We start from the raw sequence: 14,684 nt of genomic DNA, 5'->3' as shown, positions 1-14,684 counted from the left end.
CTTATCTTGCCAATCTGCAGGGATGAAGACAGATGTGCCATTCTCATCTTGGCAATGTCATCCTGTCAACACCGTTTGCCCTGGGTGTCCCTGTCGAATGTACTTGGAAGGCATGCTCCTTTGACATCCAGTAACAGGGAGCTCAGATAACTGGAAAGGAGAGCCTGTTGGCATTATGAGAGAAGGAAAGCCAAGAACTGCTTCCGCATCAGGAATCCCAGGCCTCTGCATTGACAACAGAAGGACAGTTTTTTCTGCCTGATTCTCTTCCAACTTTCTGAATCTGGTTCTGGGGTCTCAGCAACGAAGCCCACTCTCCTTCCCTCACATGACAAGTGTGTACCACGGGTGCATCCCACTCTCTGTCTTGGTGCTAAAAGCTCAGGCAGACAGCAGCTGCTCCTGTCAATGTCAGGGCAAACAATGGTTTAATAATGGCACCGTCACACTCGTAGAGCTCCTGCTTCCAGGGCATTTAGGGAAGATTAACAGATTGACACATCCCTTCCAGGCTCTAGGTTCCTTTGTGGGAACCCCTTTTACATTTAAGGGCTTATTCAGCAGCAGAGAAAGGAATGCTTCTGCAACATCACTCATCAGACCAACACATTACGTGGGCTAACCTTCACTTGAAAGGAACACATGGCTCAATCATTGGTAAGACATTTTATTAATTAAATCACTTTATTCTAATCAACTAACCAATAAAAACTTCACATAGCTGGTTTAAAGAAGCTACTCAAACACTTGCCTGGTCTAAAATCTATATATCTCAGTGAACTTTATACAGTTAGAATAACCATTGTGAAGCCCTGGGCCTTAGTTAAGGTTTTATGAATTCACTACCAATTAGTACTATTTATTTATTTATATGGTTCTTGCTAGTTTAATACCAAGAAAGCTAAATTCATTTTCTACCTTGAAAGAAAAGTAAATAAATTAAAACTATAATTAAGTCAAAATTAGAAATAAAATTTTATACCTTCTTTCATGATTCATGTACTGTTGCCTACGTTCAGTCCTTCCTCATCACATAATACTATCCTCTCTTGGTCTCCAACTTGACGCACACTTATACATGTAAGCCTGTGTGAGTGTGTGTGTGTGTGTGTGTGAGTGTGTGTACATGTGTGTGATGCTGTAGGCTAGACTATTAATATAAGTGACAAACAGTAGATTTTGTCTCTTGGGTATGGGTTACTTCAGTTAATATTATATATTTCAAGGCCATCCATTTTTCCACAAATTTTTTCATTTCATTTTTTTGATAACTAAAAACATTCCACTTAGTGTTCATGGACAAAACTGAAGCAAGCACTCAGCATGGCTTGTCAAGGACGGACAGAAGCCACCCAGACTCCCTTTCAGAAGTACAATAACCACATCATTTTCTGGTGTTTTCTTTAAGAGGAGTGGTACCTTGTGGACTTACAGTCATAACTTGCAAATGACATGTGAAAATAGAAGCTTCATGGAGCCAGTCCTGAGTTATCTGATGTAAGTCGTGCAGAACACACATGCCCCAATGCTCCCCACATTCCATAGTCAAACACATCACAAACAGCATCATCTGTGGAGCCCAAAGACCTCTGGATACAAAATGGAATGAAAAAAGTCTGTGGACAATTGTTAAGGTTTCTGGCTTTCCCATTCCTTCTTTCCCTAGGATAGGCTGTATATAGTAGGAAAGTTTCTGGAGTACAATTCTTTTTCTCATTTAGTTTCCCCTGGAAAGAATGCCCTCAACAACCTTCACGTGATTCTCAAAACTTAGTTTTTATAATACTCTGTTTTGCAAAAGTGGTTTCAAGCATTGTACATGACACAGTAGAGTTTTAAGGGAACTGGCTTAAGCCTGCCAACAACAGTAAGCCCTGGGCCACCTAGCATAGAGAAGGGCTCTTTCTGTAGAAAGGGGTCACATGTAACACAAGAGTCACACATCTGGCTGGCCTGTTAGTGAAGATGCTGAACACCCAGTGTCTGTGTCCCTGTTCCAAAGTGATCCTTGCTGGAAAAGAGCTTTTCTGGCCCAGTGACACTGGCTGGTTTAGTCAATCTGGGTCACTTGGAAGAATTTATATTTCACACCTTAGCAACAGCCATAAAGGGATGATGCAAACTGCAATGGGTGTTTCTGACTCCCATGCCACTTTCTAGTGTCCAGAAAGTGGATATCTCAGCTGCTGGCAGAAAGAAGCCCCAGGGAGCCAGCAGATGTATCCTATCACATGTATTTTGTATTATTTTAATTTTAAATAGCTTGTTTTACATGCCAATCCCAGTTCCCTCTCCCTCCCCTCCTCCCGCACCCCCCCCCTGCCATCCCCCCAGCCTCCCATACTATATCCATTTCCTTCCACATAGGGGATATCTAGAGTCTGTCATTTCACTCAGGGCAGGGTCCAGGCACTCCCCCTAAGAGTCCAGGCTGAGAGAGCATCCCTCTTTGTGTTATGGACACACGATGTCTGTTTGTATGCCAGGGATAAATACTGATCCACTGCCCAGGGCCCCATAGGTTGCCCAGGCCTCCTCACTGACTCTCACACTCAGGGGGTCAGGATCAGTCCCATGTTGGCCTCCAAGCTGTCGGTCTGGAGTCCAAGAGCTCTCCCCTGTTCAGATCAGCTGTCTCTGCTGGTTTTGCCAGCCCATTCTTTGCCAATTTGTTCATCTCTCCTCTCTCCCTGTCACTGGGTTCCATGGGTTCAGTTCAGTGTTTAACTGTGGGTGTTTGCCTCTGCTTCCATCAGTCACTGGATGAAGGCTCAGGATTGTTATAGACATCAAATTCACTATCAGGAATGGTCATTCGAGGTGGTCTCTCCACTATTGCCTAACTTGCCAGTTGGTGTCATCCCTTTAAATCACTAGAGGTCACACTGGTGCCTGATCTGTCTTCTAACCTATGATTCCCTCTTCCCCCTATCACATGTATTATCATCCCCTCTTGAGATCTCCTCTTTCCCTCAGAGGGATACCTCCCTCTGAAACTCTGGCAGTTTCAAATAACACAGAGGGATATTTGCGTTTCATTTGGAGTTGCTGTTGTTGTTTCCATCCTGGGGAACCACACAGTGACTGCAAAAAGTTCTCAAGGCTGGGATGACACTTTTGTCAAAGCGGAGGTCCCATGCCACCCTAGATTCAATTAAGTATAAAACAGTTGGTGAGTGGTGCTAAATCTCTATCAATCTATTGAGAATAATAAATTAATTTTATAATGACAGACAAAGTGTTTGTAAAGGTGCACAGCATAGTTACCATGTGCAGGTCATACATGAAGACTGGAAATAAAAACAAAGGTTTGAATGCCAGCGTCCATTGGCAAGGGATAAGCACGTGGCTTTGGGTAAGTCCTCCAGGACCTCAAAGGATGCTGCTCCATTTATCTAAAAAAAAACACAGAAAACCACAAAACCTAAAGGCATAGACTGAACCAGAGTCATAAGGAAAAAGAATTAAAAGCCATGTTGAAAGGAAGAATAAATGGACTTATCCTTGTTTGCTGAAGATTTTATTGCTATGTGGAAAAATCTCACAAAATCTACAGAAAACTATTAGATTGAATAGCAGCAAGGTCAGATGAGTCCAGGGCAGTACATATGGTTTTATTTTCTAACTTTTTGAAGTTAGCATAAAAGTAATGTGCTTCATTCTGGTATTTTAATGCCTACTCCTCATTATACTTTGTGTTAAAAATCCTTCCTTCTCCTAAAGCCCCCCGAAACCCTCTTTTCCTTTAAGACAATTCCTCCTCCCACCTCAAATGTTCCCCGCCTCTGCTCTCCTATCACAAGTATTGTTCTCCCCCTCTTAAGATCTCCTCTTTTCTTCATCAATCATATGCTTTGAACAAGCAATTATTTATTGGACACCAGTTTTTTAACAATTGCGATAGTGTTTCCACAATGCTTGGGTGTCACTATAGCAAAACATAAAAAAAATGCCACAAAGAAAACTGTAATACCCTGGTGATAGAGACTGAAGAGGGTATAAGCCACTGGGGACATACCTGTGTATCCAGGGAAGACTGGACACTCTGGTCATGACCATCCCACCTCTGCAACCTAAGCTTTGTGACTTTCATGAAAACTTCAGCAAGATATTAGGAGGCATCAGTGAACTGACTGCACACAAGCACAGAAAGGAAAACAGACCAAAATTACTGAACAAAGCCAAAGAGCTCACTAGACCCAATTTTAAAACTTTATATAAAGTTACAGGAATCAAAATATTTTTTGATTCAGTTTTATGACATGAAAGATGTGTTCATTGGTGGAACAATGGAGGGACTAGAAACAAATGAAACACAATGTGATCAATTGATTTTTTTTGACCAGGCACAAAGGAAATATTTTCAACAAATGCATTCATAGACAAAAGGATTATGTCATTGTCTATCTCCTACTTTTCACAAAAGCTAATTCAGAGTACATGTTCAATCAAAATAATAGTGTTAAAACTCAAGGTTTTCAGAAAACAGAAAATCACAACTATATACATCATCTGACATTAGGTTGGACAAAAAAATTAAAACAAAATTCTAGAAAGACAAGGAATAAGTGAAAAAATCTCTGCCAGCCACATAACGGAAAGAGGAGTTGCATGCAGAATGTGGAAGAGGCTCCTATGTCCACAACAAGGGACAGACCAAAGCAATCAAAAGATAGCAAATGGAGACATGGATCCATGGTTGAGAGCACTTGTGGCTCTTGCACATGATCCTGGCTCAGTTTCCAGCACCCACATAGTGGCTCACACCCATCTGTGCCTCTGGCCCTAAGGGATCCTGCACTCTCTGATCTCTGTAGGCGCCAGGTACACACATGGTGCATATGTGTGTCTGCTGGCAAAATTCACACAATGAAGCATACAAAGTTTGTCCAAAAAACAAAACTTTAAAAAAATGGGCAAATAGTTTGAGCTCACATTCTACTGGGGAGTTTATAGGGATGGCCAATAAACCCATGAAGATATTACCAGCTCAACATCCCCTGGCATCAGGGTGCTGTGGACCAGAACACCAACTTCTCTGTTATCAGAGTGGAGGGAGCAAACACAGACAAGAGGGTGGGAGAAACCAAGGGCTGGCGTGATGCAAAGAAGATGGAACTATTGTGGATAGGGAGTAAAAAAAAACATGACCAAAAAACATGACCAACCTCCCCACCCCAAAGAAGACCATTTCTTAGAAAGATAGGTAAAGTCCTCTGGATGTCTTGCATCCCAAATCAAATGAGAATGTGCTTTCATAGGAAAGCTTACACATGGATGATAGAAACAGTCTTACTCCATACCCTGTTACACTCTAACAGATACAGCATCTCAGTGAGTGAAAAGATAAAGAGTATGGCTCCTCAGCACAGTGGGCGGTGCTTAGCAATGAACAGAAACGAATCTTCTGTTCACCCAACAAGGACTCATTTACAGGGCATTAGGCATACACTGTATATGTCACCCTCTTCGTGGCATTCTCAAACCAAATCATGAGGATAAGCCAGTATCAGTGGTTGCCAAGGTCCCAGGGGTGTGTGCAGAGGACCAGAAGAGGACCATATGGTGTGATGTGCCTGTCCCGACTGGGGCGAGGGTTATACCACTCTGTATGTATAAAATACACAGCAGTGCAGGCCAGTGACATAGAGGGGTTAATTTTGCACCATGTCTCTTAAAATGTTTTAAAATTAAAAATAAGGCAAAATATTTTGTATTGATTTCACGTGTTGTTCCTGAACTCATTATTCTCAATATTTTGAAGCCCGAGTATATAGATTCACCACGCTGTTACATTCCCAGTATTTAAGGTGCCCAGAAAGCTATCAGGCTCCACACTCCCTCCTTTAGGCAGTTACCTTCTATGGACTCATATCCTAGGGCTGAACCCCCAGAAGGAGGAACTCTGCTGATAACTGGCACTTCCCATGTCCTCGTTTGCTCTCCTTAGATATACATGACCTTGTGGTGGAATAAATTCTGTTTTCTGAGAGTTCACATCTTACTCAGTATTTTGGGGTGTGTCTGAATGTAGAGAAGGCATTTCTAAAGACGCAATACAGTGTCACAATCACACGGTTGGGCTCTAATCCAAGATGAATGGTGTCCTTGTAGAAAGAGGCTCAAGGTGCAAGGGGGGTGTTTGTAGGCCAGGAGAGAGGACTCTGAACAGTCCTTGCTGGGAGACTTCAGTTTCCAAGGTGACCAGAAAAAGGACATTGGGTTGTTAATTCTGTGGTACTTTGTTATGGTAGTCCTAGCAGATGATGCAGACGTCTTCTGGTGGCAGGTTAGTGACATCAACCAGGGTCGACATACTGTCCTAACCTCAGTTGGAGCCAGGAGTCATGAAAGGGGTTAAGTAAAACATTATGTAATCCGGTCAGGTCTCCTGCTGTCTGCTTAAAAGTTGATTCTCTGGATTTTACATGAATTTTTAATTTCAGATGACACCTTTGACTAGAAGTGACAGTAGAGCAGATCATTTGTGTAATTACAGCAACAATAACGGAGGAGAGAGCTCAGCTCTCACAAGAACAGAAAACACGAACTGGATCTGTGCTGGCAGCTGGAGCTGGAGCAATTGCCAGGCTCTCAAAGTGATGAGGCTACTGCAGCCTCACAGGCCTGTAAAATCTGGGGCCAGTTTAGGCAACGGCTGCTATAAATCCCTAGGGGGGGGGATCAGTATTCTCTTCAAAACATATTTTTGGGGTAAAAAGAAAAAAATGTCAACATGAAGTTTTTCAGATAAGTATAATTCTAAACAATCAAAACAGATCCACCCAAAATTCTCAGGGTGAGCTGCAGCTCATCCAATCACGTTCTGTGGCTGTGGGATCTCAAAGAGTGAGTATGCCTTTCCTTTATGACATACTTGAGACATATTAGTGGCTATAAATAAGATGGCGGTCTTACAGTGGGAGCCTTCAAAAGAAAAGGTTTCAAATTAAAGGACTGGCTTCATTCCCATAGCTCAAAGTGACTTGGCATGCCAACCTGTTCAGAAGGTGAGCCCAAATAAGACAGCCTGGAGGAGAACTACAGGCAATATAAAGCAGTGTAGAGAAAGAATAAGGCATGGACATCATCATAGGAAAACAGGTTTAGAAAAAAAAACATTTTCAGGACTGGGGAGACGGCTAAGCGGGTAAATGTGTTGCTGCACAAGTCTGATGATCCAAGTTCAATTCCTGGGTTCCATGTAAAAAACTCAAGGCAATGCTGTGTATAAGTAATCCTAGCATTGCTACAGAGCAAGGTGAGGCGAGGAGGGGTTATTCACCCAGAAGCCTGTGAGAGAGCTAGCTTGAGGATGCATCATAGCAAGAGAACAAGACAGTAAGGGAGGAGGAAGCTGGTTCCTCAAAGTTGTCCTCTGACCCCATACCTGTGCTGTATGCTTCTCTCTCTCTTTCTCTCTCTCTCTCTCTCTCTCTCTCTCTCTCTCTCTCTCTCTGTCAACATTTACATAAATAAATAAATACTCAAATATAAAAAAGAAAACAAGCCCCATTGAATGGCTGGTTAAAAATTGAGAGCAAATTTCATGTTTTGGCTGCTTGTGGGAAGATTACAGCTAATTAGCCTTATCTTAGTAAAAGGTTCCCTTTGAAAATTAGAGGCCCAGTCCTTTGTATTCTGAAGGATGCCTGCCATCAGGCTGCTGATATTAATGCCCTGCAGTCAGTTGCTCATGCATGGTTCTCGGCCATCGGGTAGCCTGGGAGCCAGCAGCCCCTTCTGTCCTTATGATAAGAGTACACATAGGCACGTACCTACAAGTCCCTTTAACAGGTTTTGATGGCCAAAATCAAAGGTCGGTTTCAGCATGGGGGACTGCGGCTGCGGTCATGGTTGGGTTTCTCATTGACCTGAGCCGATTTTAGTTCTAGAGAAGAAGGGCCATTGGGCCTGGGGATCCCTCCCTCACAGACTCATACTCAGTGTGAAGGGGAGCTGTGCCAAGTGCTTGGGGATTTTCTCTTTCATCTTGTTATTTAGTGCAAACCTTTGCCTGTGATTTTCCTGATTTACTGCATCATGAATGGAAATGAGAAACACCTTTCTTGTCTTGAGAAATAATGCCTTGCTCAAAAAGTCAAGTCAAATGTCAAAGATATGATGACAGACCATCTGTGTATATCTAGAACAATGGCCCTTTTCCTGTTTAGGTACTTTATCTGAGTGTAGAATTGCTTGCTGTGCCGGCTACTTTTTAATGTCATCTTGACAGAGGCTAGACTCAGTTAGGAGGAGGGAGCCTAAATTAAAAAATTCCCTCACCAGATTAGCCTGTGGGCAAGCTGATGGGACATTTTCTTGCTTGAGGATTGATGTGGAAGTGCCCAGCTTGCTCTAGGTGGTGTCACCTCTGGGCTGGTGGTCCTAGTTACTACAATACAGCAGGTCAAATAAGTCATGAGGAGTAAACCAGTAAGCAACACCCCTCTATGGGCTCTGCTGTAGCTCCTGCCTCCATGTGCCTATCTTGAGTTCCTGGCCTGACTTCCTTGAACAATAGAGAAGGTATAAGATGAAAAGCAAACAAACAAAGAACCCTGTCCTCTCCAAGTTGCTTTTGGTCCTAGTGTTTTATCACAGAAATTGAAACTCTTACTAAGACACTTAAAACATTGCCTCATGGTGTGACTCTTTTAGAGTCCCAAATCTTTGTAGGAAGTGGAGACACAGTTATGACATTCCAGGTTCCATTGGTGCTTGTTAGGTGGGGACAACGAGGTACACCGTTGCCAGGGCTACATCTATAAATTTCCACCCCGTCCTTACTTTCCAAAAATGACTGTGAGAAAGAAGATTTTAGCCGTCATCATTAGGATAAATGAAGGGCAAAAAGTCTCAGTTGGTGAAATAAACAGCGATGAGACAGGCACAAAGCCCTGACCACAGCTCCAGCCACACCAGAGGTCCAACTGAAAGTTCACTAGTGTGAGACAGCAGCTAGGTTCTGTGGTACTTTGCAGGAGAATGTCCCCTATTGGCTTACATGATTGACAGTTAGTCCCTAGGTGATGGTGCTGTTTCACGGAGAATTGTTGGATAAAATATGTCATTGGAGGCAGACTTTAAGAATACATAGACTCACAGTTTGCTCTGTGTGCTTTGTGTTGTAGCTTTAACATGTGAGCTTCCTACTCTGCCAGACATAGCCCCCAGTAAGCATAAACTGAAGTAAACTCTTCCTTAAGTTGCCTTAGTGATGGTGTTTATCACAGTAACAGAAAAGTAACTAATAGAGCCTCCCTGTTTTTCTGCCACTTGACTGACCGGATACAGAAGAAAAAATAGTGACAAACACATTCTGCACATCCAGGACTTCCACTGCTGAACTGACAGTGAGAGAAACTTTCCAGGTAAGGTAAGGAAAACAACTGAAACCCCACAGACAAAAGCAAAGCCAAGGATTCTAGTAGAAAGATCAACGATAGAAGAAAACACTAGAAGGTAAGCAGGCTTCTCTGGTAGTTTGGCCATTCGTAGTTGTGCTTTCAATAATTGATATTTTCGAAGGGTGTTTTGCAAATGAGAAATGTTAAGTGATTTGAGGACAGTACCAAATTGGAAACTATAAAAGACACAGATAAATTTTCTAGAATCATACCATTTACTAAAAGTTAAATCAAGATCAGAATAGCAATTTAAGCAGACTTATAACCCCTAGTGAAATAGAAGCAGTAATTAAAAGTCTTCCAACCCCCAACCAAAGAATAAATAAAGCTCAGGACCAGATAGTTCTAGTGCAGAATTCTACCAGACTCTAAAGGATGAGTTAATGCTAATACACCTCAAATCATTCCACAAAATAAAAACAAAAGGGACTGTTCAATTCATTTTACAAGACCACAGTTACCCTAATAACCAAACCACATCAAGACCCAACAAAGAAAATTACAGACCATTTTCTCTTATAAACATAGGTGCGAAGTTTTTCAATAAAATACTTGCAAACTCAATCCGAGAACACATCGAAAAGATCATCTATCACAAACAAGTAGGCTTCATCCCAGAGATTTGAGAATGGTTCAACATATGTAAACTGATAAATATAATCCACCATAAAAACAAACTGAAAGACAAAAATCACAGGATCATTTCATTAGATGCAGAAAAGACCTTTGACAAAATCTAGCAACCTTCATGATAAAAGTCCTGGCGAATTAGGAATACAAGGGACATAACTCAATGTAATAAAGGCAGTTTACAGCAAGCTCATAGCCAACATCAACTTAAATGGAGAGAAACTCAATCCATTCCACTAAAACCAGGAACAAGACAAGGTTATCCACTCTCTCCATATCTATTCAATATAGTACTTAAAGTCTTAGCTACAACAATATGACTGAAAGAAATCAAGTGGATACAAATTGGAAAGGAAGAAGTCAAGGTATCTTTGTTTGCAGATGATATGATATTATACATAATCGAGCTTAAAAATTCTGCTGGGAAACACTTACATTAGATAAACACTTTCAGCTAAGAAGCAGGATATAAAATTAACTCTTAAAATCAGTAGCCATTCTAAATACAAACAACAAATTGATTAAGAAATCAGGAACCAACACGTTTTGTAATAGCCTCAAATAATATAAAATATCTTGGGTCAACCCTAATCAAGCAATTGAAAGACTTATATGATTAAAAACTTAAAACCTTGAAGAAGGAAATTGAAGACTGACTGAAAGTTCTCCCATGCTCATGGATTGGTAGAACTAACATAGTAAGAATGACCATCTTACCAAAATCAATCTACAGATTCAATGCAATCCCCATCAACACTCCAACACAATTCTTCACATATTTTGAAAGGATCAGCTTCATATAAAAACACAAACACGTACACACACACACACCAGAATAGCTAAACAATCTTGACCAATAAAAGAACATCTGGAAGTATCACCACCCTGAGTTTTAAGTTGTACTACAGAGTGATAGTAATAAAATATTATGGTATTGGCACAAAATAGATACGTTAATTAATGGAATTGAAGACCTAGACATAAACCCACATATCTATGGACATATTTTTGATAAAGAAGCAAAAAACATGCACTGGGGGAAAAAGACAGTATCTTCACCAACGTGCTGGTCAAACTTAATGGATGCATGTAGAAGAATTAAAATTGATCCATACTTGCCACACTGCACAAAACTAAACTTCAAAGTATCACAGACCAAAATGTAAAACCATATACACTGAACCTGATAGAAGAGAAAGTAGGAATATCCTTCAACTCATTGGCACATGAGAAGATGTTTCTGAACAGAACACTCATAGAGCAGACAGTGAAATCAACAGTTAATAAATGGGATCTCATGGCTTTTGTATAGAAAAAGACATTTTCATTTAGACAAAGTGGCACCCTACAGAATGGGAAAAGATTTTTATCAACTACACACATGATAGAGGTTTAATACCCAAAAAATATAAGGGGCTTAAGAAACTAGATATCAGGAAATCAAATAACACAGTTAAAAATGGGATGTAGATTTAAACAGAGAATTCTCAATAAAAGAAACTCAAATGCCTGGGAAACATTAAAGAAATCATCAACATTCTTAGCAATCAGGGAAATGGAAATCAAAACTACTTTGTGATTTCATCTTACACCTGTCAGAATGGTTAAGATCAAGAAAACAAGTGAGCTCATGCTGGTGAGGATGTGGAGCAAGGGGAACACTCATTCATTGCTGGTGTGAGTGCAAACTCTTACAGACAATATGGAAATCAGCGTGGCAGTTTCTTAAGAAGATGGGGATTGATCTACCACAAGATCTAGTTCTATCACTATTGGGCATATCCCCAAAGGATGTTTTATCCAGCCACAAAGACACTTGCCCAACCATGTTCACTGACACTCTATTTATAATATCCAGAAATTAAAAACAGCTGAGATGTTCCTCGAAGGAAAGACAGATAAAGAAAATATACTGCATTTATACAATAGAATATTACTCAGCCATTAAAAAATGAAACCATGAAATTCACAGGTAAATGGGTGGAACTAGAGAAAATCATCTTGAGTTGGAAGTAACCCAGACCTAGAAACACAAATATGGTATATATTTGTTTAAACATGTATAATAGCCTTTAATATCCAAACTACAATCCATAGAACCACAGAAGTTAGGCATAGACCAAGCGCTATTGGGAACAGATAGATCTTGTTAGGAAAGAGAAATTAATAGATAGATATGATGGATGGGGCAGGGCTGGAAAAGGAAGATCACAGTGCAGAAGGGGGGAATAAGGACACAAGGGTGTGAATAAGCGGAGGGACAACTAAAATTAAGGGCTATTAGAGGGGTAATATGGAACCCTAATACAGTAGAGTCTTCCTAAAATAAAAGAATATATGAAGGCAATCTATATGAAATAACCAAATAATAAGGAAGACAGAGCCCCAACTGGCCATCTCTTGTCATCAAGTGAAACTTCTGGTCCTGGGACTTGGTTACATCTAAAAGAGTTGTTGGCCAAAGGGGTCCTATGGGAATCCCCAAACAACTCCTTTGCCAAGACTATAGGTTTCCCTTGACAAACTGACAACAAGGCCCCATTTTTGAAGAGGGATGTGGTATAGTTATGTCCTACTCTGGTAGTAGGAAAAAACTACAGTATTACTGTGAGATCAAGAAAAACCTGGAGAAATGAACCAGTCATCCTGATTCCTAAAGTACAAAACTAGCAAACCAGAGGAAACCTGTGATGGAAGAGACTAGAGAAGTCAAGGTCGATCACAGACACTGGCTTGCTCAGAGGAATCGTCTGTCCCCATCCAGTGAGACTTAGCAATATTTCAATGAGGGAAATGACTTCATGGCAGCTAGCTGGAGATAGGAGGAAAACACACACGAAAGCTCTTTCCCCAGGTGGACTGGGTTGGGATGTTGGGCTGGGCCCCTTGCTTCAGACTACTGAAGCACAGAAAAATCTAGACCCTCTAGAAAATGCACCTAACCACTGCCTGTGGTCAGGCATCTTATTGTTTATTTTAACAGAAATCTCAATGAAATAAGTTATGCAAACCTAAATGCATCAGTTCCCAGAGTGGGACATGGAGCTGGGTCATAGTGATGGCTAATTTTGGTTTTTATCTTGACAAATCTGGGAAGAAGTGGCCGCAATTGAAGAATTGCTTCTATCAGATTGGCGTATTACCATGTTTGTATGGCTTCTTGACTGCTAATTTATTCAGGAGGGCCCAGCCCAATGCCGGTTCATCTCGAGACAGACAGACCTGGGCTGTGTAAAAAAAGTAGCTGAACATTAGCCTCGGGGAATCTAGTAAGCAGTGTTCCTTCATGATTCCTCTCTCCACTCTTGCTTGAGTTTTTGTCCTGACTTTTCTCAGTGATCGACTTGCACCTGGAAGTGTAAGCCAAACAAATACTTTCTTCCCCAAGTTACTTTTAATCATGGTATTCAACACAGCAATAGGAATACTATTAATATAGTTTACAAACAAGAGAATTGTAGCAGCCAGGAACCCAGGAGTGGCATAGGGAATTCAGGACCACCAGGGGGGTCATCTTTTTTCACATGCAGCTTTCATCTTTTCTTTAGATAACACTGGACTTCCTTTAATATACAAAGATAGCCAGACAGACTTCACAGAGAAGCCAGACAGCAGGGAAGATAGCAAGGCACAGCCTTGAACTCACAGCCTCAGGCCTCCTCAGACCCACACCTTCTCTCCTGTACATGGAGCAGCAGCATGGACTGTGGATGGCCTCGTCTGTGTCACATCTTTATGGTTGTAATTGGTCAGGGGTTGATCATCTAAGGAGAACTAAAGATTGAAGTAAGGATGTCCCAGGGTAAGAGTTGTGGTTATATATCAATCCAACAGGAAACAGTTTAAGCTCACTATTGTACTCACATACAATCTGGTTCTGCAAAGTCCAAAAGGGCTTCAGATTTATAAAGTGGACTCACCTCAGTTATCGGTATGCAATCCTGTGGTGGCAGATTTAGGTTAGTTTCCATCCTGGAGTGAGAATCTTGGAGGTCTTTTCTCTGCCCTTTGGAACTGCAGTGGCTTTGCCTGTGAGTGTAAGGGCCTTCTTGTATGGAATCATTCTTATCACCATGGATTGTTAGGAAGGATTACTCACATTGAGTGGACACCCCACGGCTATATAGTTCTTGGATTCCTGTGAGTCTCCCACCTAGTTGAAGAGGCACCGTGACTGGACAGATCAGTGGCCAACACGAACCTGAATTGCAGGCTCTGGGTTGAGACCATGTGGGAACAGACCCGTAATTAAAGATGGTTGGGGGGAAAGTGCTGATGAATGGAGCCTTGTGGCTCACAGGGGGGGAAAGTGCTGATGAATGGAGCCTTGTGGCTCACAGAACACCAAGCAAGCTTCCTGTGATAATGATTATTCTGCAGAAGGGTTTACTATTTTAACCACTAGCAAATCACATGTTAAGTCATTTAGAAGGTTAGAGTCTATGCTGCCCTACCCTGAGGCTGGCATGTGAGGGTCACTCAACTGTTGAGCATGGAAGCCTGGCACCCGAGGCAAACAACTTTATGGTTTTCATTTACCTGATGACAATCAGAAGGCTGAATGCAGCATGCATTTTTCCCTTTCACAGAATTTCCAGAGATTTCCATAAAAAGCCCTGGGACCATTTCTTGAATGAATGAGTG

At 41.4% G+C, this 14,684-nt stretch overlaps 1 long non-coding RNA gene across 1 annotated transcript; it reads right to left on the bottom strand.

The window, feature by feature from the left end:
• Positions 1 to 2,879: 2,879 nt before the first annotated feature.
• On the bottom strand, positions 2,880 to 14,201 carry LOC121134543. The gene is made up of 3 exons (XR_005871630.1): positions 13,961 to 14,201; positions 4,019 to 4,133; positions 2,880 to 3,395 (listed from the first exon to the last, which is right to left on the bottom strand). It is a non-coding gene; the product is annotated as an uncharacterized LOC121134543 (long non-coding RNA).
• Positions 14,202 to 14,684: the final 483 nt, after the last annotated feature.

This window comes from Mesocricetus auratus, unplaced genomic scaffold (genome assembly GCF_017639785.1).
Source record: "Mesocricetus auratus isolate SY011 unplaced genomic scaffold, BCM_Maur_2.0 Super-Scaffold_4256, whole genome shotgun sequence".
NCBI lineage: Eukaryota > Metazoa > Chordata > Mammalia > Rodentia > Cricetidae > Mesocricetus > Mesocricetus auratus.
This window is presented reverse-complemented; position numbering and strand designations above follow the sequence as displayed.